This window comes from Macrobrachium nipponense, chromosome 3 (assembly GCF_015104395.2).
Source record: "Macrobrachium nipponense isolate FS-2020 chromosome 3, ASM1510439v2, whole genome shotgun sequence".
In the NCBI taxonomy this organism is placed as follows: Eukaryota; Metazoa; Arthropoda; class Malacostraca; order Decapoda; family Palaemonidae; genus Macrobrachium; species Macrobrachium nipponense.
Genome location: NC_087202.1, coordinates 48,681,533 through 48,706,535, shown reverse-complemented (window position 1 = coordinate 48,706,535; position 25,003 = coordinate 48,681,533). Strand labels below are relative to the sequence as shown.

At 40.6% G+C, this 25,003-nt stretch overlaps 1 protein-coding gene across 1 annotated transcript in view; it reads left to right on the top strand.

Moving 5' to 3' along the window:
- The window catches only part of LOC135222383 (thioredoxin reductase-like selenoprotein T homolog CG3887), a 142,315-nt gene extending 118,711 nt beyond the window's left edge, over window positions 1–23,604 (top strand). The window contains exon 5 of the mRNA XM_064260471.1: window positions 20,185–23,604. The gene's annotated coding sequence lies outside the window, so the exon portion shown is untranslated. The remainder of the gene's footprint in view (window positions 1–20,184) is intronic.
- The last annotated feature ends 1,399 nt before the right edge of the window (window positions 23,605–25,003 follow it).

Here is a 25,003-nt window from a genome sequence, read left to right as displayed (position 1 = left end):
TGTATAATTTTAAAACTCTTTACAAAAAGCTTTTTAACCCTTCCCTGGGTTCACCTTCAGTCCAAATGAACAATTAGGCACACCATGTACTGAGGCAATTTTAAAAATAAACAAACGAGTCGCTGAAGATTGTTGACACTGGTCGTTAGCTCATTTAAGGACCAGGTGATGACAGAGGGCCTGGTTGGAGTTAACTGCCCTCTTTCTTCATCACATGGTCCTTAAACGAGCAACAACCAGTGTCATCAATCTTCAGCGACTTGTTTGTTTATTTTTAATTTCACCTCAGTACATGGTGTCCCTAATTGTTCATTTAGACTGAAGAAGAACCCAGGGAAGGGTTCGGAAGCTTTTTGTAAAGAGTTTTAAAATTATACCCAAACTCGCAACATTTTTTATTATTGTGGACCCCATAGAACATGAGTATTATTGTTATTATTAATATTCATTAGAATATACCTATTCATATGGAACAAGCCCACAGGAGCCATTGACTTGAAATTAAAGCTTCCAAAGCATTTGTTCGTTAGGAAGAAGTACTAAGAGGAAGTACAGGGAAATACAGAAAGAAGAGATCCATTGAAAAAGAAAAATGAATTAATGATTGATAAAAATGTATTAAAATGCAAGAAGAATAGTACGTACAGGCAGGTCCCGCTTAATGGCCGGGGTTCCATTTCTGGCTGAGCACTGCTCACCAAAAATAGTCTTAAGACCAAAAATCGCAATAATTATGATAGTAAATGGCATTTATGACGTTTTAAGCGCCAATAAACCACCTATTAGCCCTGTTAACCACTTTGCACCGACAAACCACTTACCAATGCCAAACATCTGGTTAATGACATTAACCAAGCACCACAAAACAGGAACGCCATTAACCAACTCCACCAGTAAGCAGGGGTTGCCTGTATAAGGGTAATGCATTGCATTTTCACTTCAACTTCTGAAGTTCCAACTGCACGATATCTTTTGGGAGGCTATTCCACAGTCCAACAGTGTGAGGGATAAAGGACCATGGGAACTGAGAAGTTTGACAGTTGGGCACAATGACTGCATATTGGTGCTGTTCTTCGGTGAATCAGGTTGCTCTTGGCAGATAAAAGGGATCAAGAATCAATTGTGAATGTGAAAAATCCATGTTGAAATACAACTTACGAAAAAGTGACAAACGAGGCCATCCAACTATGGACCAGGTCATAACTGTGACTATTGGGAAACAGAACCCTACCACCATGAACCACTGGCTGAAGCAGACATCCACACTGGAGGAAAGTACTCCAGTACAGGAAGTACAAATAACCTAAAACAGGTTACATTGATTTTATCACTTATATGAGACCTTACAAACAGTACCTAACTTTCATTAGATGTTTTGTCAAAAGTTACACCTAGAATAGTTAAAGCTTCAGACTCAATCAGCAAAGTTCCATCCACCTGGAACTGCTAATCAATAGTGTTTTCATTTTACTGGGGTTTAGCCTCATACCCCACTAACTACACTGTTCCCTGATTGTCCTGCTTGAGGCTGAGGGCAGCTTCATTTCTCATAAGTGAGACTTGACTACAATGTTCCCCTTGTATTTGTGGGTGATGGGTACCATTTTTATAGTTGAAACCCCAATAAAAATGCTTGAAATTGCCTATTTTGTTAGGTAAGACTAGAAAAACTTACTAAAAAATTGTATACCTGGTATTTTAATAGTTTTATCACAAGAAGTGCATTATATGATGAAATTGATAAAAAAAAACCAGGAGTTTGTGGATATTTCTCATTGAAAAATACTGCAAATGGGCGAATTCTCTGTGAATGAAGGGGTATATATTTCAGAGAGAAATCTGTGAATCCAGAGTCCATGAATACTGTATACCCACAAGTGTTGCATCACCGGCATACTGAACAGTTTTCCCGGCCAACAGCCATATCTCCTGTATTCACAGAAAATAACAGTGGACCAAGAACTGCCTGTGGAACTCCAGACTCAGTAGGTCTTGGTTCACCAAAGATCCCATCCACAGCAAACTTGCTGCTGCCTACCTGTAAGGAAGTCTTGAAGTAATTTTAAAACATATCCATCCACTCCAAGATTCTGAAGTTTATAAATAAGGGCCTTGTGATTTACTAAATCAAAAGCAGCACAAAAATTGATTTACACTCAAAACGCTTATCAAGGTTCCCTTGCAAATGACACGTCAAGTCTAAAAGAGCATTCCAGATACATAAAAGCTTCCTGTATGCAACTTGCCTATCAGCTAACAATCCTTTAGATTCCACACACTTAAGTAGTGGCTTTGATTTCATTTTTCTCTTCCTCTTCAAGGATTATTCTTCCTTTCCTTGTCTTTTAATTAAACATTCAAAGCTTTTTCTGTCTTTAAATGAAATGCATTTTATCACACAATTGGTACCATTATTGCTGTTTGTACTTAGCACTGAAACTAAAAATGTTTCACACTTTAGCTTGAAGAGAGAGGATGTTCCATTCATTTTTACCATGCACCCAGCTTCTGCTAAAGACAAGTTGCCATTCATCAAATCTAATAAGTTTACTTTATCACATAAGTGAGCACCTAATGTCCCATTTTTGCCTTAGTAGGATTACAGTAACTTCTACCTTGCTTTTGAGGAGCAATATTTTCACACAATTAAGGACAGGAAAAGATTAGAGAATGGTGTACAGTGTACTGTACGCACAAATCGGTAGACCACATGACTGGTTGTGAGAATATGGGTATGTCATGATGTAGCTTCTGAGCATCAGCTGAACTTTGAAACATACATGCAGTACATTTAGATTTTTTTTTATTTATTTGGTTTTTGTTATTTAATATTTTATTTTAGAGTGCTTTTGGTTAGATCCAAACAAAATAAAGTTGGTGTTATATTTAATCATTAAATTTATTATGTATGACTATCATAAGCCAAGGTTGTAGGGTTTTAATGAGCCACATTGCTACTACAATTCCTGTAGCCTTAACACTGTCTTTTATGAAAATCCAGTTTTACAAAGAGAAGCACTTGTGAACCATGTGAAAAGCTCTCTGCAGGTAGACTTTGTCCACAGCTGCAAACTTTTCTAGCTTTACTTTTCAACTTTCCCCTTCAACCTCTTCCTATCTAGTTTTCCATCTCTTTTACTTGCTTCTAACTTTTACTCCAGCTGAAAGAATGAAGTCCTTAGGTTAGTGAGTGTTTGAATATTTGCAGCTGGCTGTGTTAAGAACTTGCAGTTTTCATAAACTCAATTTCTTATTTTCAAACTTAATAATAGGTTGGTTACTCACCAATGTAATATTTTAACCATCAGTTGCAGGCCAATGCTAGTAGGGTTAGGTAAGCATTCTTCCATTTCATTTGTATTGTCATTACAAGCTGATTAACCAAACCATGTGAGTCCTTTCTAGACTCAGATGCTGACCCAAAAGATCTATTCTTAGGTAAGTAAAAGAAGTGGTAAGACATCACATGGAACTGATGAAGAGTGAAGGCAATATGCACTGCATTCAGGAGTTCAAGAGATGCATTAGAACCTTTGGTACTTCTCCCTACTTGTTCATACATGGAACAAACCCTGGGGTCTTACAATTAGGATAAACCTTCTGGCACCAGCTGGTGGCATCTGTCCTCTGTCACAAGTTAGGTGGGACAGCCACCAACCCCCCAAGATGGGACTCGTGATGTCTCAGTTGTTCATATACGAAACAAACCATCGGTCTTAACATTAGGATTTACTAGCAGCAAGCTGGAAAATGGAAGAATTCAAATTAAACTTGTGCGATCCAGGGATTATTGGCATCTATACGAGGTCACGGGGCATGTATTACCCAGAATGCCCTCGGCGTCCTGTGACCCACCAGTTGTCTTTCTACCACCTTTAAGATAGGACATTACTGTCTATCTGTTTAAAGCCGGTGTTAGTTTGCCCGTTTTTATCCATTTCACTTTCATTCTTCTTATTAATTCTCTTTCTCTGAGTGTGCTCAGTGTGGGTGTGAGCTGTAAGTGTGTAAGTGGTGAGTGGAGATTTTTGCGTCACCATCGGGATCTTCTTTCGTTTCGAAGACATGGCAAAGGAAATGCCCTGGAGTCAGTGGCTTTCCGTGTTCAAGATTCCTATCTTCGGTGTCGACGGATCCTCATCCAATGTGTAGTAGGTGCAGAGACAATGTATGTACAATTACTAATCCTTGTTCTGTTTGTCATGGTTGGTCGGTAGAACAGTCTAGGAAGTTTTATGAGGATGGCCAGTACAAAAGAAAGGAGTTGACGTCATCTTTGGATGACCAAGCGTTGCCGGCTTCTTTTGTATTGGCAATACACCAGACTGCTCCATATGTTTCGCCACCTGCCTTTGATTTGTCCCATACCCCTTCGGTTTCTCCTAGCGGTTCGTTATTGGAAACTCCAGGAGGGGTTGGGTAATTTTATGCATAATATTTATGCTCCGTTGTTTCCAGCAGGGAAGGGGGGAAGCATCGCCATTTTTGTTCCAGGTGCCGGCTCCTGACGTGAACAGGATGGAAGGTACAGTGGTCCCCCCATATTCGCGGGGGATGTGTACCAGACCCCCCCGCGAATAGTTAAAATCCGCGAATGTTTGGAACCCCCTCTAAAAATGCTCATAAACCCCTATCCTAAACATGCAAATACCAAAGTATCCCTTAAAGACCATCCTTCATCAAATATACATAAAATATCCTATTATGGTTCATATTAATCTTTGAAATATTATTAATACTATTTTAAAGTAAATCTTACATTTTATGTTTATACATAAATACATACTATGTACGTACTGAATGACTTAGTTACGTATGTGAAAATAATTCAGTCCCCCCATAAGTATTCAGTCATGCACGTTTTCTTTCATACTGTTACTATTTGAGACATCCATTTTCTTTTTACAATGGAACAATGGAATTGTGAAGTCACAAATACCAAATGTCTTTTTAAAGTATTATCCTACATCAAATATACCATTGAATTGGTATTATTAATATCATTTTAAAGTAATCTTAAACATTTTACCATTAGAAATATATAAACAGCCAGAGAGAGAGAGAGAGAGAGAGAGAGAGAGAGAGAGAGAGAGAGAGAGAGAGAGAGAGAGAGAGAGGGTTGTCCTTATTTAAAAGAGTGAAGTGGATAGATTATTGTACTTCTTTAAAATACTATCACACATGAATTTTGAATATAGTTATATTACTATTATTATTATTATGCAAAAATATTAATAAACATACACATGTACCATAGAAATTCTCTCATCTCAGTAAAAGAGAGAGAGAGAGAGAGTTTACATTATCGTAAGATATGGCAGCACAGTTGTTGGACCCCAGCCAACTCGGCTTGCTACTGGAATTCTGAGAGAGAGATGCGGGGTAATGAGCATTTTTTTCATTCTTCTTACGTAATTCTTTTTATTTATAAACTAAAATCTTGCTAATTCACTTTAGTATTTTCTTTAATGAATTTATATTCATACATCGCTTTAAGAGAGAGAGAGAGAGAGAGTATCGTAGTATTTGTAAAATACTTTCACATATGATTTTTGTAATTACAGTTATTATTATTATTATTTGAAAATATTAATAAACATATTACGCATATATGTACCATAAAAATCTCTCATCTCAGTAAAAGAGAGAGAGAGAGAGAGAGAGAGAGGGGTGGAAATTTCATGCCCACGTGATGGCAGCCACAAATCAGCTCCTTCCCCCTCCGGTCACCTAACTTGATATGTATATCTGAGTTTTAGTACCTTGAGTTAGAGAAAGAATCTGACTGGGATTTCCTTCGTTCTTCCATAATTTTTTAAATTTATAAGCTAAAATCTTACTATTTCACTATGGTATTTTCTTTAATGAATTTATATTATTGCTGTATAAATTAATATTAATATTTGAAAATAATAAATCATTTATTTATCATACAAAAAAACATACATCTTTGTAGTAGAGAGAGAGAGAGAGAGAATTATTATTTTTATTATGTGATATCATTTAAACTTATTAAACTTACTAATACAGTATTAATCAAAATTAATATTTGAAAATTAGTAAATCATTTTTGTATCATAAAAATGTATTTAGTCATGAAAATAAACATCAAAATACACTAATTAGTGATTATTTTCGTCGGAAAATTCCGCGAATGGGCGAGTCCATCCACGAATAATTTCTAGATAGATTCCAAAGAAAAATCCGTGAATGTGTGAGTCCGCAAATCCGGAGAACACGAATACGGGGGGAACACTGTATGTGGGCGGCGCTAGGCCTACCAGGTATACCAACCTTGGAAGGTTTGCTGTCACATTATATGGTGTCACGATTCTAGCAGAGTCCAGCAGCGCTGAATATTTCTCATCCCCCTGGCTTGCACTTTATGGGAAATAAACCAGCGGCTACGCCAACAACTTCAATGTTTACGGCAATGCAGAACGTTGGAGGTAGTTTTGCTGCAAACGCAGGGATGCCAGCAGCAGCAGCCCAGTCTCTCCCTACAAGATTGGTGACGTCACAACTGATGTCAGACACCGACATGGCAGACACGATGACGTCACAGCCTACTGCTTCTCAGTCTACTTCGCTGCCTCTGGACCCAAATACGCTTTCTGACTCGGTAGTACATACTGTAATGAAGAAATTACAGGATCTAGAGAAGAAAATTAATAAGAAAGACAAAAAGAAAAGGCGTGATTCGTCGTCTTCGTCATCGTCTTCCTCTAGCTTGGCGTCATCGCTAAGTTCGATGACGTCACGGCGTATACCAGTCAAGCGTTGGAGGATACAGGATTTCGTGACATCCTCGGGCCAAGAGGAGAAGAGTGAATTATTTTTCATCTTTGGGCCAGAACTGTCACATCCAGTCAGCAAGAAAGGCAAGAAGTCAGTGCCTGGTAAGCTCAAAGCTAGCGGACGAAGCCGTTTACAAGAGTCCAGACGAGCGAGTGAGTCGACTGTTGCTGGGCTAGTGGCCGACACGGAATTGCCAGTAGAGACTACAAAGAGTCTAAGAAAGACTACAATGTCGTTGGCGAAATCGACGTTGGGGGCAAAAAGTGCAGCAAAGGATAGAGCACAGCCGGTTTTGTCTGTAAGACCGTTTAAAATACGGAGAAAAGATGAAAAGGTTCCTATTAAAAGAACGAAGAATAGTGAGTTGGCAACCTCGTCTGATACGTTGGTGGAAGGCGTTGTCCGCCTAGATGAAGGATTAAGGCCGAATTCTCCGACGGTTGTTTGAGACGATATCAATCGTCATGGAGAGGAAGTGAGCTCGGTTTCGAGAGAGCCTTCATCTTGGAGGTATAGGCGAGATTCTCACTCTAGATCCGTGAGCAGAGAAGGAGTGAGGCAGTCTCGTTCTCCTGCTGACTTTTCAGGATCGAGCCGTCGGCGGTCATCAGAGATCAGAGAGGCCACGGCCGTAAGGGCAGACGGTCACGAAGTACCCGGACATTTGTCAGGGGATAGGAGTGAGAGAGCATCTCCTGTGGCTGAGCACAGTACACTAGAACTGGAGGAAAGAGAAAACCAAGAGTTTCTGGCTTAGTATGCGGAGGTGATTTATTTGATTCGTCAATTCAATAACCTTTCGGGGGGAACGGAAACACTGCCAGTATGCTTCCTCCAGGGATTGACATGGCATTTGTGGTGAAAAAGGATACCAAGGTGTCGTATGAATTGCCTTGTTCAAGTCATGCGGAGTCCGTTTTACAACACGTAAACGCACAGATTGTGTGAAGGGATAATTCCTTAAGATCAAATAGATCGTTTAAGTTTATCCCTCCTCCAATGATGAAACATAGGAAATATTATACGACACCGACGGTTCCTTTGTTATCTAGGCAAATTAACCCAAATATAGTAAGTTTAAGGCCTGGATTAACCTTAGATCAAGTGAAAATGGAATGCCCTTCGATGACTTGCCAAGAGGCTGCTACGTTAGAAGCAACAGCTTCTTCTGTCTTTCAGACTGCTTCTTGGCTGGATCTTTGGTCAGCAGCAGTGGCAAAGATTGCATCCTCAGAAGTGACGAGAAAAGTAGTGGATGAATCAATGTTCATTAGATTACCACAATCAGGTGCCAAAGTAATTGCGTACTTGACAAATTTAAGTGCCAATGTTTGGACAAATATCCTGTTAATGAGGAGGGATGCAGCTTTGGCTAGACTAAGCTGCACTGTTGAGTTGGATTCCCTGCTAGCAATGAGGAATAGGAATATTTTAAAGTCACAATTGCAGTTGCAAGAGGCTATAGATAGAAGAAGGATGGACACTAACGATAGATTGGTACAGCAGGCAGTTAGAAAAACATCTGACAGTCAAGCTAACCCTACAGAGGTAAGGCAGCAGCAAATACCTTGAAAGAAGCCAGTGAGGCATAACATCCCTAATAGAGCAACAAGACCGTCTTCCCCAAAGAAGTTAGCTCATCGGCCCTTTCACTATAGAAATAACAGAGGAAGGGGAATTAGGGGAAGAGGGAGAGGCTCAAGACGATAGGGTGGGCGCCTCTCATCACTCAGCCACACCAGTGGGGGGTTGCCTGGCAAATCACTGGAAGGTGTGGCAGGAACTGGGAGCAGAGCAGTGGGTGGTGGATGTTCTCAGGGTCGGGTATTTGATTCCGTTCGAAGTATCCCTACCACTGACAGAACAGCCATTACTTCACCTCGCTTATGCTCAAGAACCTCAGAAGGCTTTTATTCTGCAATAGGAAGTGAAGAAGATGATGGAAAAAGGGGCTGTGGAACAAGTATCCATTCCGTCAAAGGGGTTTTACAGCAGGATTTTCCTTGTACCCAAAGCCAACGGGGACTGGAGGACAGTAATAGACCTGTCAACATTGAATCTGTTTATAAGAAAAACCAGATTCAAAATGGGAACTCCAAAGACGGTTCTACAAGCAGTCAGAATCAAGGACTTTATGCGGACAATCGACTTGAAGGACACATACTTTCAGATCCCAGTCCATCAGTCTTCAAGGAAATTTCTCCGCTTCAGTCTTGCAGAGAAAGTTTTTGAGTGCAAAGTTCTGTGCTTCAGATTAACAACGTCTCCTCAAGTTTTTACAAGTGTTCACTCTCGTGTCGACATGGCCGCATGCTCAGGGGATCAAGCTAATAAGATATCTAGACGATTGGCTGGTGATAGCAAAGTCCAGAGAGAAATTACTCAGGGACAGAGCGACCCTTCTACAGTTTTGTCACAGCTTAGGTATTGTGATAAATCAGGAGAAGTCGCATTTGGATCCAAGTCAACGGCTGGTGTATCTTGGAATGGTTATAGACACAATAAAAGCCAAAGTATTCCCGACAGACCAGAGAGTAGAGAAATGCAAATAAGTGGAGAATGCCTTTCTGGAAAAACAAACACAGCCAGCAAAACAGTGGCAGGTAGTACTGGGAGTTCTAACTTCCTTGGAGAAGCTAGTACCACAAGGGAGGCTACACCTTCGATCTCTACAATGGAGGATGAAGGAGTTTTGGTTGCCAATAGTAGATCACCCGTATGAGCAGATTCGCTTGTCGTCAGAAGTGAGGAAAGACTTGCTGTGGTGGGTAAAGGACAACAATCTGACAGTGGGTGTTCCCTTCAGCAACCCTCCCCAGATCTCTTGCTGTTCTCAGATGCGTCACTAGAAGAGTTGGGGAGCCCATATGGAGGGGCTGATGGTTTCAGCAAAATGGAGTGGCGAGGACAGAGAACTCCATATAAATGTGGCAGGTAGTACTGGAAGTTCTAACTTCCTTGGATAAGCTAGTACCACAAGGGAGGCTACACCTTCGTTCTCTACAATGGAGGATGAAGGAGTTTTGGTTACCAATAGTAGATCACCCGTACGAGCAGATTCGCTTGTCAGAAGTGAAGAAAGACTTGCTGTGGTGGGTGAAGGACAACAATCTGACAGTAGGTGTTCCCCCTTCAGCAACCCTCCCCGGATCTCTTGCTGTTCTCAGATGCGTCACTAGAAGGTTGGGGAGCCCATATGGAGGGGCTGATGGTTTCAGCAAAATGGAGTGGCGAGGACAGAGAACTCCATATAAACGTGCTGGAGTTAAAAGCAGTGTTTTCTAGCACTACAGGAATTCAGGGAGAGGGTGAAGGGACAATCAGTGGAGAGGGTGAAGGGACAATTAGTGGTATTGATGTCAGACAACACCACAATAATAGCTTACATAAACAAACAAGGAGGTCTAGTGTCTCGACAGTTACATGTGATGACAGTTCAACTTCATCAGTGGGCTGTAGAGAACCTAGTAGACATCAGGGCTAGATATATTCTGGGAAAAAGAAACAGTGGCGAATGGAGTGGTCCTTGCACCAACAGGTAGTGGACAGGATGCTCCTGTTGTGGGAAAGGCTGACCATAGACCTATTCACAACCACGTACAACAAAAAGTTGGAAGTGTATTGTTCAGTAGTCCCAGACGTAGAGGCAGTAGCAGAAGATGCGCTACAACACCCGTGGGACAATCTGGACGTTTATGCATATCCCCCATTTTGTCTAATCCGTCAGGTTCTGAACAGGGTAATGAGGTCTCAGAACCTCAGAAAGACTCTGGTAGCTCCTTTATGGCCAAAGGCAGAATGGTTTCCGGACCTCTTGGACTCCTAATAGACGTGCCGAGAGAGGTACCACCGGTCGGTGAAGTCCCTATCACTTCACTGTACCTGCGGTGAAGGGGTACAGGGCTGCTCTGGCCTTGGTCTTACGCATGGAAGGTGTGGACATTTCATCTTCATGGGAGTTGGCCATGTTGATGAAGAGCTTTGAGCAGTCATGTTCGCCAAAGGAACTAAAAGCCCCAGATTGGGATTTGACCATGGTACTGAGTAGTCTGACAAAACACCCCTTACGAACCACTAAGGCAGTCTACAGGTAGGAGCCTGACCCTGAAGACAGTCTTCTTATTGGCCCTAGCTTCAACCAATAGGGTGGGGGAACTACATGGCCTGTCATATATCGTAAAGCACTCGAGGGTTTGGAAGTCAATGGTATTCGAGTTTGTTCCAGAATTCGTGGCCAAAACTCAAAACCCATCAATAGTGGACGGTAGATTAGACTCCTTTTCCATACCTTCTCTGGCAGATTTCGTAGACAGTGACAGAAATGAGATGCTTCTGTGTGCCGTCAGGGTAATAAGAGAGTGCTTAAGAAGGACAAGGCACCTCAGGCTGGGATGCAGGAGGTTGTTCGTAAGTACAGGACAGAACAAAAAGGAAGTGTTCAGGAATACAATATTGTTTTGGCTAAGAGAAACTATCAGGAATGCCCACATGACAGAAGACAGGGGGTCAGATAGCCAGGAGAGGGCTAGGGATCATGACATCAGAGGCTTGAGTGCTTCTTTGGCATTCAAGAAGAATATGTTTGTGGAGAGAATTCTGAAAGCTGGTGTTTGGAAACGCCAAACAACTTTCACTTCATTTTACTTAAAAGACGTTGCCCATAGATCCTTGTTTACCTTTTCCTTAGGTCCAGTGGTGGCAGCCCAGCAAGTGGTATAGCTCATCCAGTATCCCTGGTGGGTCAGTTTGTGTCTAGTCTAAGATGAAGGTATGAAAGTAGAATGAATGGGATGACAGGTCTTTTTTCTTTACCACTTTCTTTCTACTCCTTTACCTACGCGCAGTATGAAGGAGAGTACCATCATAAGCTGGAACTGACTGTAAAGTTATTTTTGAGTATAGTATACTTTTCAGTAGCAACACACCCCTCTCGGTAATAGGGAAGGGAGGGGTGATGGTAGATCCAGATACAAGGCACAAGAGTGGTTTATGAGAATGGAGGGTCCTCTATTTTCCCCATAGTTTATAAACCATGGCATGGTACCAGCACCCAGTGAGGGAAACTAATAGATTCTCTTATATCTTTGGTTCAAGGGTTTATAGTCCATTCTCTTGGAATACTCCTAATATTCGGAAATGGATATAGGTGGCAAACTCCCAGTCAGTTATAGAGACTTACTTCCCTCCAGTGAATAAGTCTATCCTAATTTAAGACCGAAGGTTTGTTTTGTATATGAACAAATGACAAATTTGTAACTAATTTGTATTTTCCATAACTAACAAACCTGAGGTCTTAACAGTTAAAGGCCCACCTCGAACCACCCCTCTAGCAGTCTAAACTGGGTTAAAAGTATAACTGGTGGGTCACAAGACACCGAGGGCATTCTCGGTAATACATTCCCCGTGATCTGGTATAGATGCCAATAGTCCCTGGATCGCACAAGTTTAATTTTAATTCTACCGGTTTCCAGCTTGGCGCTAGTAAATCCTAATGTTAAGACCTCAGGTTTGTTAGTTATGAAAAATACAAATTAGTTACAAATTTGTCATTTTTCTTCTTGCTACTTTTAAGTGAGGACATCTTGTTCTCTCTCTCCTAAAAGCTGCTTCTTTGTTTGCCCATGTTTTCTTTTGTGTTTCAGTGTGAAGGATTTGTGTGCTTGTTGGGTAGAGTTCAGTATATCATGGATTCCCAAAACCCTTCTACTAGCTCCAACTCAAGATTCCCGAAACCTCAAAGGTTGTTCCCTGATGTAAGGAGATTTCCCTTGTTTTCACACTTCCTAGCTGCCATGAATACAGATCCTTATTCAGTGTGCAGTAGGTGCAGAGCAAATGTAAGTAATATCTCTAATCCTTGTTCAGAATGTCATTTTTGATTGGTGGAACAGTTGACAGGCGTAATCTAGTTGCTTCACTTTCTGAAGTTGGATTTTTCCCATACCCCTTCCTGTATAGAGGGGTTTTGGGAGATTTTTTGTCTAATATGCTTCCTCTTTCCCATCTTAGGGAAGGGAGGGCAACATCGCCATCTTTGTCCCTTTTTCCAGCCTCTTAATATGCAGTGTTTGGACATCATCAGGCTCCACAGGATTACCAACTTTGGATGGCCTGTTGTCCCACTGCATGGCTTTCCACTACCCAGTACCATCTACCATGGGTTTTCCTACTCCCCCAGGTCTTGACTATATGGTGTCTCGTGCTGCGTCATCTAGCGAGACATATATGGTACCAACTGCGTGTCATTGGGGATCACCCCTTGTTCTGCCAACAGTGGTACCAACAACCTCCACATGTAATTTGTCTGCTGTTGTGATTGCACAGCCAGATCCTTCTTCTTCTTCAGCATCACACTTGTCTGTTTCCTCTGTATGTTCTCCGGTCAAGCGTTGGAGAATTAGGGACTTCATGTCTGATCTTAGTGCCAAGAAAAGGACCACTTCTTCTTCGAGCTGGGACAGTCACATCCCAGTCAGGAGGCATGTTCCGGAATTGCCAGTAGATCCCTAGGCGTCAGCTTTACATGGCCATAGTTCTCCCACGTTTGTTCATCCTCAGAAGGCTACAGACGTAGTGGATAATGGAACTTCCTGTTCTCCCACATTTTTTCGTCATCAGAAGACTATGGATGTACTGGATAATTGAACTTCCTATGCCTTGCCCTTGGTCGTGACTCTTCAGCCATGGATGATGTTAGGACATCTTCAGGAACCAAGCTGACACATGTGGATGGTAGCGTTTGTCCAACAGCCTTAGAAATACATGGGCCCCTCTCTAAAAGGAAGCACGAAGTAGTGCCTGTGTCCTTTCCGACTTATTAAAGTTCAGAGGAAGGATATCAACACTGATCAAGAGATCTTATGTTACAGATTCTTCTGAAACGCCTGGCAAATGGGGATATCCGTGCAGTTTCTAGGCCTATAGAAGATGGGAATAGTTGTTGTCCGTAGGGCTGTCAATCCAGGTCTCGTTTGCCCAGAAGTGTTCGTGGTTCCTCTTCAGTGAGTCACAACCAAAGGAGCTGAGGGTAGGCATGTTTGTGATTTGTATCCAGTGCAGTCGGACATGAGGAAAATACGATGTTTGCATTCAGGATCGAGAAGCAAAGGCCATGACCTATGTTTGTCTTCCTTGGACTGTAGGCGTGACACGACTAGGCCATGAAAGTATTCACATCGTTTGCGAAAACGGTTCTTTGGCTTCCAGAGTGAGTCTTCGGGATCTTCCTGTTCCCTCCACTTTGGATGGTCAGATTCCACTGGAGGTGAAGGATTTGGATAACCAGAAATTTCTTTCTTATGAAGTTTATAGATTTGATTCATCAGTTCAATAATCTTTCCAAGAATACAAACTCCTTCCACGATTGCTCCTATCGAAGCCCTTTTAGGTCCTAAGAAGGATGTTAAGACTTGCTTTGAGTTGCCATGCTCTAGTCATGCAGATTTGGTCCTTTGTCATATGAATTTGTTGATCTTGGGTCATCATAACTCTCTACAGTCGTAAATCATTCAAGTTTCTCCCAACCCCTGTACTTCACCATAGGAGATATACAATACCTATTGTTTCACTACTGAGTAGACAGGTCAATCTGGACATGTTGCACTTAAGACCATGCTTAACTTTGGATCATGTTAGGACAAAGTGTCCCCCCCTATCGTGTCTAGAAGCAGCTGCATTGGAGTTGACAGCATCTTGGTTAGATTTATTGTCTATAACTGCAGCCAAAATTGCCTCATATGATTCTGCAAGGAGTTTGGTAGATGAGACAGCTTTTATCAGATTGCTCCAGTCTGGTTCTAAGGCCATCTCATACACAATGAATCTGAGTGCTAATGTATGGGCCAATATTCTGCTGATGAGAAGGAATGTGGCCCTAGCCCAGATAGCCCAGTCAGTGGATGTGGATTCCTTATTGTCACTTTAGGAATGGTGATATTTTGGAGTCTCAGTTGCTGCTCTGGAGATGGCCATTGACAGATGTCAGCCTGATACGAATGATAAACTGGTTCAGCAGTCAGTAAGTAAGTCTGCTGCTGCTCGACCAAATATTGGGAGACAGACCCTACAACCTACACTGAAGAAGACGTGAGACCTGCTCCTGTGCCTAAACCTCCTCAATTGGCTTCTTCAGCGAAGACACCTATCAACAACGGGGCTGTTCTACAAGGTGAAGGGGAAATAGGGGCAGAGGTACAAGACAGTAGAGTGGGAGCATCTCCCCACTCATTGCCATCAGGAGGTTGGATGCCTGGCAAGCCCATTGAGCTTTGTGGCAGAGATAGGGGGGTGGTGCTGTGGGTAGTAGATGGCCTTCGGGTAGGTTATCAACTACCATTCAACTTTACACCTCCCCCTTCAGATCTCCCTCTCTTGCACCATTTACGATCCAGGATATCAAAAACACTTACCGTAGTATTGCAAGAGGAAGTGAAGAAGGTGATGGAGAAGGGAGTAGTAGAGCAAGTAGTGTGTCCTTTACCAGAATTCTACAGCTGAATCTTCCTGGTACCAAAGACCAGTGGTGATTGGAAGACAGTCTTAGATCTTTCAGCACTGAACCGTTCATCAGGAAGACAAAGTTCAGAATGGAGACTCTTTGAACAGTTTTAGCAGCAATCAGGGACAACGACTTTATGCTGACTATAGACTTGAAGGACCCATACTTCCAGATCCCAATCCATTCCTCCTCCCGAAAGTTTCTTTTCTTCAGTCATAGGAATAAGGTGTTTCAATTCAAGGTGCTTTGCTTCAGCCTGACGTCTCCGCAGGTGTTCACAAGAGGGTTTGCTTTGTTGTCGACATGGGCTCATTCTCAGGGGATCAGACTTCTAAGGTACCTCGACGACTGGCTGATCTAAACAAGTTCCAGGGAAAAGTTGATTCAAGACAGGGATTGACTACTTCAGTTTTGCTACAGCTTAGAAGTTGTGGTAGATTTGGAAAAGTTGAATCTAATCCCCAGTCAGAGGATTCTATATCTGGGAATGGTGATAGACTAAGCTGCATCGTGAGTTTTTCCGTTGAAGCAGAGGATCCAAAAGTTCAGGACAGTAGCTATTGCGTTTCTATACAAGCAAACACTACCAGTGAAACAGTGACATGTTCTAGGACTGTTGACTTTTCTGGAGAAACTGGTTCCTCATGGCTGTCTACATCTACAGTTGTTACCATGGAGACTAAAGGAGTTTTGGTCTACAGCAAGAGATTCCCCTCACTTGCAAGTCCCATTGTCTTCAGAGGTGAGAAGCAACCTACTGTTATGAGTGGGCAACAACAATCTGACTAGGTATGCCTCTCTATTCACCCCCTTCAGAACTACTATTATGCTCAAGCGTTCTTCCGAAGGTTTGGGGCCTCATTGAGACCTTCTGACCTCTGGAGAATGGAGTTGGCCAGACAGTCGACCGCACATCAATGTGCTGGCAATGAAGGCAGCATTCCTAGTACTTCAGCAATTTCAAAAGAGGGTGATAGGGGCACTCTGTTTTCTTGATGTCAAACAACACAACAGTAATAGCTTATGTGAATAAATGGGGCCTGGTGTCTTGCCAACTTCACCTAATAACAGTCAAGTTACATCAGTGGGCTGTAGACATCTCGGTGGATCTTATGGCCTGGTACATTCTAGGCCAAAGGGAGCTAGAGGTCTATTGTTCAGTAGTCCCAGACATTCTCTTTGGCAGAGGACACCCTTAAACATTCATGGGACAACCTGGATGAGTATGCTTTCCCTTTGTTTTGCCCGGATCGTCATGTCCTGAACCGAGTGATGAGGTCCCAGAATCTCAAGATGACACTGGTAGTTCCTTTATGGCCCCAAGCAGAATGGTTTCCAGATCTGCTGTCTCCGCTTTCAAAGGTTCCAAGGTAGATACCTCCCTGGCACAATCTGCTTTGTCAACTTCGTGTGGAGAGGTATCATTAGTCAAAAGAGTCGCTATCTCTTCACAGATGGAGACTATTAATTATCTCCTGCAAGGGAGAGGTTTTTCTCAAAGAACAGTGTTGGAGATGTCGTCAAGTTATCTTGGAAAGTCCTCAACGTCTTGCCTTTTCACGAATTTTTCTATGGAACATATATACCCATTATTCATGGAATGTCTATTAGCTGTATTTTCACTGAAAAGTATTCACAAATTACTGTATTTTCATAGAATTTTCATGACAAAATGCAACTTTTTGTGATGGAACTAGTAAAAAACTCAAGCACAAGCATTTTTAGAGGGTTTTTTTTGGTGTTTTAACTATCCAAATAGGCAGTTCTAAGCGTTTTTAAAGGGTTATTAGTATTCACAGAATTTAGCTATTCACGGGGTGGGTTTGGTACTCATCCCCTGCAGTACGGGAGTCTGCTGTACTAAGGAAAGTGGTCCTCCTACTGTGATTGGTGTTGTGGATGGGGTTCCTCTCCGCTCGGAACCTCTATTTTAACAGATAGCTGATTTTCATCTTTTTCAGAACAAAACCTCTTTCTGTTTCTGCCATAAAGGAATAAAGGGCTGCTTTGGCTTCAGTTCTACAAATGAAGGATGGGGAGATAACTACATTTTGGGATATAGATAACTTTCACTGCACTCTAGGCCACGCATGACATTCTGGGCAGGGATTCGTTATGGTACAAACATTAGCACGACACCTACTGCATGTGGAGTGTGGGTCTGTAGCTGAAGAAGCCAGGAAACGAGAACACGGGAAACCTTGAGATCCCAGATATATACGTTGGCATAGCCGAGAAGAAGCAGAGGAAGCCATAACACAAGCACACACACACACACACGGACAACACAAAGCAAAAACGGGTAATAAACCGGGTAAAAGGCTGAGGGAGGGCAACTGCAACTCACCCAGGCAGTTAAGAAAAAGACTGAACACGGTAGTTTGGGTGCGCGGTCTTTGACTGGTTTTCACCCAATATACGAACGCATTGCCAGATCTCACAAGATTACTTGCTATTTCATCTATGATTTAACCGGATCCAGCTAGGCGCTAGAAAATTATCCTATTGTTAAGACCGAAGGTTTGTAGCTATGAAAAATACGAATTGTCTTAGAAAATTTTGTCATTTTGTACTGACTAGTCTTACTTGAGCCCCCTATGAACCATTGTATCAGGCTTTGGATAGACATTTGACCCTGAAGGCAGATTTTTGCTGCCTTAGCAACATCAAAAGGGTAGGTGAATTACATGGTCTGTCGTATGATGTCCCAGAATTCATTGCTAAGACTCAAAATCCCTCAATTCATGATGACAGATTCGTCTCTATACCTCCATAGGGGTTAGTGCCGTCGGTGCGCCTCATTCGGTGCAATAGGCATTACTTAAGTTTCTTTGCAGCATCTCTTTGGCCCCCAGCTTCAGCTATTTTCATTCCTTTTACTGTACCTCTGTTCATATTAGCTTTCTTCTATTATACTGTCCACCCTCTCGTAACAATTGTTTTAGAGTGCAACTGTGAGGCTTTCCTCAAGTTACACCTTTCAAGCCTCTTTACTGCCAATTTCCGTTTCAGCGCTGAATGTCCTTAGTTGCCCCAGTGCTTGGCATTATGCTAAAAATCTATATAAATCAAATCAAATCATTTTCTCTACCTTCTTTGGGAGACTTTGTTGACAGTGACCCTGACAAAATTTGCCATGTCCTGTCAGAACACTGCATGCTTACCTAAAAAGGACTCGACATCTCAGACCGGGATGTCAAAAGTTTGCGGAGGCCGGATCAAGAAAGAAGTGTGTGAGAGTACAGTCTTGTTCTGGCTACAAGAAACAATCCTGAATGCCTATTCATCATTATCAGTTGCTTCAGCCAATATCATGCATGTTGGAAGGCTGAGTTCCTCTTTAGCATTCAATAAAAATTTATCTGTTCTTAGAATTTTGAATGCTTAGAATTTTTAATGCTGGTTTATGGCATTGCCAAACCACTTTCACTTCCTTCCACCTGAAAGATATTGCCCATAGGTCCATGGACACTTTTTCCTTCGGTCTGGTGGTGGCTGCGCAACAAGTTGTGTAGCTCATCCAGTGCCCCTGGCGGGACAGTTTGTATCTAGCCTAATGTAATGGTACAGAAGTGAAATGAATGAGATGATTGGACTAGATTCTTTTCTCTGTTTTCTTTACCTATGGGCAGTATGAAGATTGTTCCATCATGAGCTGGAATGGGCATGATACAGGTGAGTTAAGTGTCCATGCTGTTAGAGTAATCATTAATGAATGAACTTACCTTTCAGTAGCAAAACATTCCTCCTTTAGATCTTCATCTTCTGCTTATGTAAGGAACTTTGGCATTTTATTGAAACCCCAGATGTCTGAACCTAAGTTATACACATATTTAAGGTTCAGAGGTGTAGGTCCTCTTTCTTAGAATTCTCTTATACAAGAAGAATGACCAGGTGGCAAACCTCATCAGTTAGTGTTACTTGCCTCCCACCAAGAGTAAGTCTCTCCTAATGTCAAGACCCCAGGTTTGTTTCGTGTGTGAACAATGACAAACTTTACAACTGACTGGAACAGGTACAGGAGACGGGGGATGGTTGAGATGGAGGGCTATCACTTCCATGGCCATGCACATGTATGTGTAAGGGAGAAGTTGGCGAAGCACTCCTCTCACTCGCAGAAGACGATGCCACAAAGTCCAGAATTCTCCAGCGTTTGACTCAAGGGCAAAGAGGTGGAGGAGATGAAGAAGCAGAGGAAGATGGAGGAGGATGCGTCACAGGGTTCTATGCCTGGTCGTGACCAGCTTCCACCTCCTATACATGTGAGTTTTCAGATGCCGCAGATTCCTTACTGTACAATCTTTGGTTGTTTATAACTGGTTTCCAGCTGGCGCAAGAAGATTATCCTATTGTTGAGACCTCAGGTTTGTTAGCTATGAAAAATACAAATTGATTAAAAATGTGTCATTTTTAATGATAAATTGTATTTTTCATGACCAACAAACCAGTGGTCTTAACATTTAAGGCCCACCTCTGACCACCCCTGCAATTTTAATATGGGTTGGAAAAATAACAGACGTCACAAGTCCCAGCTTGGGTCTGTGGCTGTCCCACCTAACTAGTGACAGGCAACAAATCCCACCAGTTCCTTGCATATGCAATTCTTTTGAATTTTTTTTACCAGTTCCAGCTGGTGCTAAAAGATTTTTCCTAATGATAAGACTGCAGGTTTGTTAGTAATGAAAAATACAAAGTATTCTAAAAAAAAATTTCATATTGGGCCTCACTTACCTTCAAGAGAGCAATATTTCTGTGATATTTTGATATCGATTAATGTTTGGCAGTGGTTGTTTCGTATGTTTAGGTATAAGTTTTCTTATAGTAAGTTACTTTAATTGATATTAATAAGTATTTTCTATTTATGATTGCTTTTTCCTCTTCTTTTACAGCTAAGCTAATGAGACTTAGCTTTGTGTTAGTTATGTGCAATGTGGAGAAGGTTCCGTAAAGAAACAGTACATAATGGCATCATGAATTGGAGGAACTCTAATATGGTTGGTAAATCCACCCATTATGCTATCTTACAAACCACAAGCTCCAGACGCCTTTGTATTCTGTCAAGGAGTGTTGTAAAGGGAAATTGAACTTGAGGCCAGAGTGCTTTAGTATTGTATTTTTGTGAGCTGTAATAGCCCTAATACCAAGTTGTTGTCTAATTGCTCATTTCTTCCTTGTTATGAAGGCTGAAATTGAAAGCACACCATGTGTTGATTTTAGCTGGAAGTCTATTTAATGGGAGAACCGTGGAGTTAGACAGCTGGTTGTTATGTAGTGGTTCTTACCGTAGTATGTGTTGTGACATTCTAAATGTCCGTGTGTTGTAATTCATGTTGGAAATACCAGAGAAGCTTAGGAGTTTTTAAGTTTTCAGGTTTCTTTTGGTTAATAGACTTAGATTTTTCAGTTGGTTATCCATGAAATTCATGCAGAATCTGAAAATGTAGTTCAGTCATTTTAAACAAAATAGAATATTTGATCAAGACAAGTAAGCATGTGTGAGATTGTGTTAAGTGTATTGCGTGGCTGCCATGGAGATACAGGTAGAATTTTAAGTGAGGTATTGATATCCCAATGAAACTTTGTTTTGATGGAGATAACATGTTGTTAATATAATGTTGTGATATACATATTGCCACATTGTGATCATATCCTTGTATAAATGGAATATATTAAGTACAGTAGTAAGAAAATGGGTAAATGTTGTTAATTATTTTAATAATAAATGCCAGAATTATTTTCATAGTTTTCTGTATGTAATTACAAGTAGATGATGACTTCAACCAATTACAAGCTTTTCAGTTCCATGTGGTTTTATAAAGATCAAAGTAAATTATTTAGCATTATTATACTGTATAAAGTATGTTCAGGATGCACTTGACTAACATGTTTATTGTAGCTTCGTGGATATCTAGTAACATTTTATTAAAAGAAATTCCATTGGACAATGCCTTTTAGTTAAAATTTCAGTTTTTACAATGAATAATAATTAGTTACAGAATTTAACATGCTGGTTGCTTCATTTATTCTTAAGTTTACTTCCTAGTTGAGGTTGCCTTTTTAATGAGCCTCCTCTAACTTTTCCTGTATTGTGCTTTCCTTTACTTACTCATTTTTATGTACTTTTTATGTATATTTCAGTGCAGTGACTCATTGGCTTTCTGTGACATTTCAATGACTTTTGCTGATCCTCAGATGTATTCATTTCATAGCCTCTCTGTTTGTCCCTCCTCTCACCCATTTAAGCGTTTCATTTTCACCATATCTAAATAATTTTGCTGCTTACTTCAGTGATGCATCTTCTAGCCCTTAAAGCATAGTGGGGCATAATGCCACCTTACATACCTTGCCCTTCAGCCTCATATGGAGTCTCTTGTCACAAAGCTCAGCTGACCCCTTCCTCCAATTACTATTCCATGTGGCTTGAATTCGATGGTAACCTGTTTATCCATATAGTAATCCACTGCATCTGTTACCAAAACCATGTACTTCAACACTCTTGATGATCAGTTGTCCTGGCTTAATATTGGCTTGCTGATTATCACCCCTCCCATTTGTTATATAGTATTGAGTTTTTGTTTGCTTTGTCTTCATTCCTGTATAGTGCATATCTCCACCTGTCTAGCTTTCTCTGGTTTCTGTAATCAGAGCACTGTCATAAGCAAAGAGCAGTCACCAGTGGGGCTTATTCCTTCAATCATTGTCCATTACTGTCGACCCCCAGTATTCGCGAAGGATGCGTACGACAACTCCCACGATTTGCTAAAATCCACTAATACTCGGAAAATCCTAAAAAATGCTTATACATGAGTATTTTAATAGTTTTATCACAAAAAATGCATTTAGTCATGAAAATTATATAAAATATATATAGTGATTAGTGAATATTTCTTTATGAAGAATCCGTTAATAAGTGAATTTTCTGCAAGTAATGGTTATATTAAGTTCCACAGAAAAATCCACGAATAGGTGACTCTGCATATCTGGAACTGCAAATAAGCGGGGGTTGACTGTATACATCCTGCGCAATATTGTTGAACTTGAAGGGATCAGTGCTGATCCCTGGTGCAATCCTGCTTTGACCTACAAGTTACTAGTCATCCTGGCATCTATACATTTCACATATTACATATTCTTCTGGTCTCTGCCACTTTTTCTAGGCCAATAAAGCCCTTGCCTTTCTCCGTACTTTTCCATTAGAACTTGGTGTACAGAGAAGATATTCCATTGATTGTATCAGTTCTTTGTATAAATGCCTGTTATTCTCTTCTAGTCTTGACCTCCTGTCTAGGTCTCCTCTTTATGATTAATTGAAATATTTTTGGGGTATGGGTCTTTAATTCCTCTGCTGTATAGGTCTCACTGCTTGGCTTGTGTCCTTTTTGTTTTAAAAGTTGGTTTTGTGTGCGCTTATCATTCTTCTGTTGCAGTTTTCTGCTCTGTAATTTCTTTATTAGGTCCCAAAGTCAACTCATAGAGTCAACTCATAGGTTGGCTGCCGTCATTTCCTGTTATGAGAGAGAAATGAATAACTAAGAACATGATCAAAGTAAATGCCACCAACAAAGCAACAAAGAAGAATGTCTTCTGGGAAATCCTGAATAGTTTTGTGGTAAATTGGGCATGCCTGACATCCCCAACCACTGGCATGAGACCCAGGGCAACATGATGTCATTGTAATGATGCTTTTTTTTTTTTTGTGCCCCATATTGCTTGCATTGGAGATGATGTTGGCTGTGGAACCCAGGCACAGAAAGAATCTGAAAGAGAGTGCTGATGCAATAGCACTCCAAGATGAGGAAAATTGACCAAATGAATGATCATGTAGGTCAGGATGGGTATTATGATGAGAAACCTTGTGACAACAAGCAGAGTTATGCAACCTGATGAGTTAGTGTAAGTGGATTCATCCCACTTGAGTGCTATGTGCACTGCACCAAAATTTAACAAAGTAACACATTTTGATTTTCAAAATATTGAAAATAACTTTAATGATGTAATTAACTTTTAAAAATATATATATTTTGTGGTAGTTTTAAAGTTAATTGTACATAGAAGCTACATGATTTTTTAATAAGATTTACCCATTTAGTTCCAGAGAACCTAGAGTAAATGAGCATATGTTCCATTTTTTATACACAGGATTGTTAACCATTGTATTTCTTGTGATTCTTAAACAGAGTCGTGATTTACATGTTTACTAGTCCAACTTTTAAAATACCTTCTTTATTATACATTCCTGAGTTTATTCATGTTATTGGCAGTGTGTATTGAAGGATGTTTAGTATTGTTCATAATAAAGGTAACCTACAGATGGTGTCACATTTACTCCAAAATTTTGTGGTAAGCTGTAAGTCATAGGGTTAATTAAGGACTGTTTAAAGAAAGAAAATTTCTACTGATTGGGATCTGGTTATACAGTACCAGGAACAAAGGACATCATAAAAGTCAGTTTTATACAAGAATCAATTCTAAAAAGATTTCCCCTTTTATTTATTCACATTTCAAATACCTCCTCATACACTGCTCTATATGAAAAACAATAAGATATAGACCTTTAATAAGGTATACAGACCTTGAAACAAATATAAAGAAGTCTTTGTGAAAGCATTACTACTCTCAAAACCTGGAATAAAAAAGCCAACATCTGATCCCTTGAAATAAAAAGGTTGTATTGCATTAGTCAGACAGGTCCAGCCAAAGTGCATGTGAAATTCTAATAAAACTGATTGGGATGTTTTGGAGGCATCCTATTTTGACGGTAACTTATATTTTGAGGTATAATATTCAAATTTGAATTTATATTGGAGTTAAGTGGCCATAAGTAATATGATGGCTATACTTCTTACAGTAACCTACATCAATTGTTAAAAGTTTTTTGATGTTTCATCATTTACTTTGAAATCCATGTTTTCAGGGCTTCTGCTTCTGGTCCCCTACCGCTCATGAAACTTCTTACAGTATTATCATCATCTCTTATGGATGTATTCATATTAGTTCCTGCAAAAACATGAACCATTGTCTTTTATACAGTATTCTTCAGCATAAGCTGGAGACAGCTTTCATGAAATCTCAGCTAGTGAGATTCATAAATGAAAGAAGATTGGGTGCTAAGTACAGAAAGTTATCATGATCAATCTCTCAGATCCTTGACTTGTTGTCAGGAGTACTGTTCCCCAGTGTAGTTTTCAGGTACTGACTTGTTTCAAACTCATCGATAGTTACATCATCAGTCAAGTTTATTTTGCCAGCTGTAGTGTTGACTTGCAGTATAGAAATAAAATTAATTCAAAGTAAGCTGTCACCTAGTTATTGCTGCTCATAAGGATAGGCAAGCTGCTGCTGCAAACGGTAAAGAGTTTATTAGTATTATGTGTAATACTGCTCTGTTTGCTATGAGGTTCATTTTGGTTATAACTAATATGTAGAATACTAGTTTACCAAGAGCAGTTGCAGAATCTGATCTTCAAATGTTTGAAGGAGGAACAAATTTATTCTTGCTTTTTGCTGATGTCTCCTCAATTCAGGGGTAATGGTTTTATTTTCTCTTCCCCTATTTTTATTTACATGGCACTTTTCCTACTTGACTTTCTCTACAGGCTGATTTTCCTCTGAGGCCCTGTTGGGTTTATAATATGCTGACTGTCTATAAAGGTTTTAAGCTAAACATTTAAAAAAAAGAATGTAAGTAACAGTTTGATTTTCAAATTT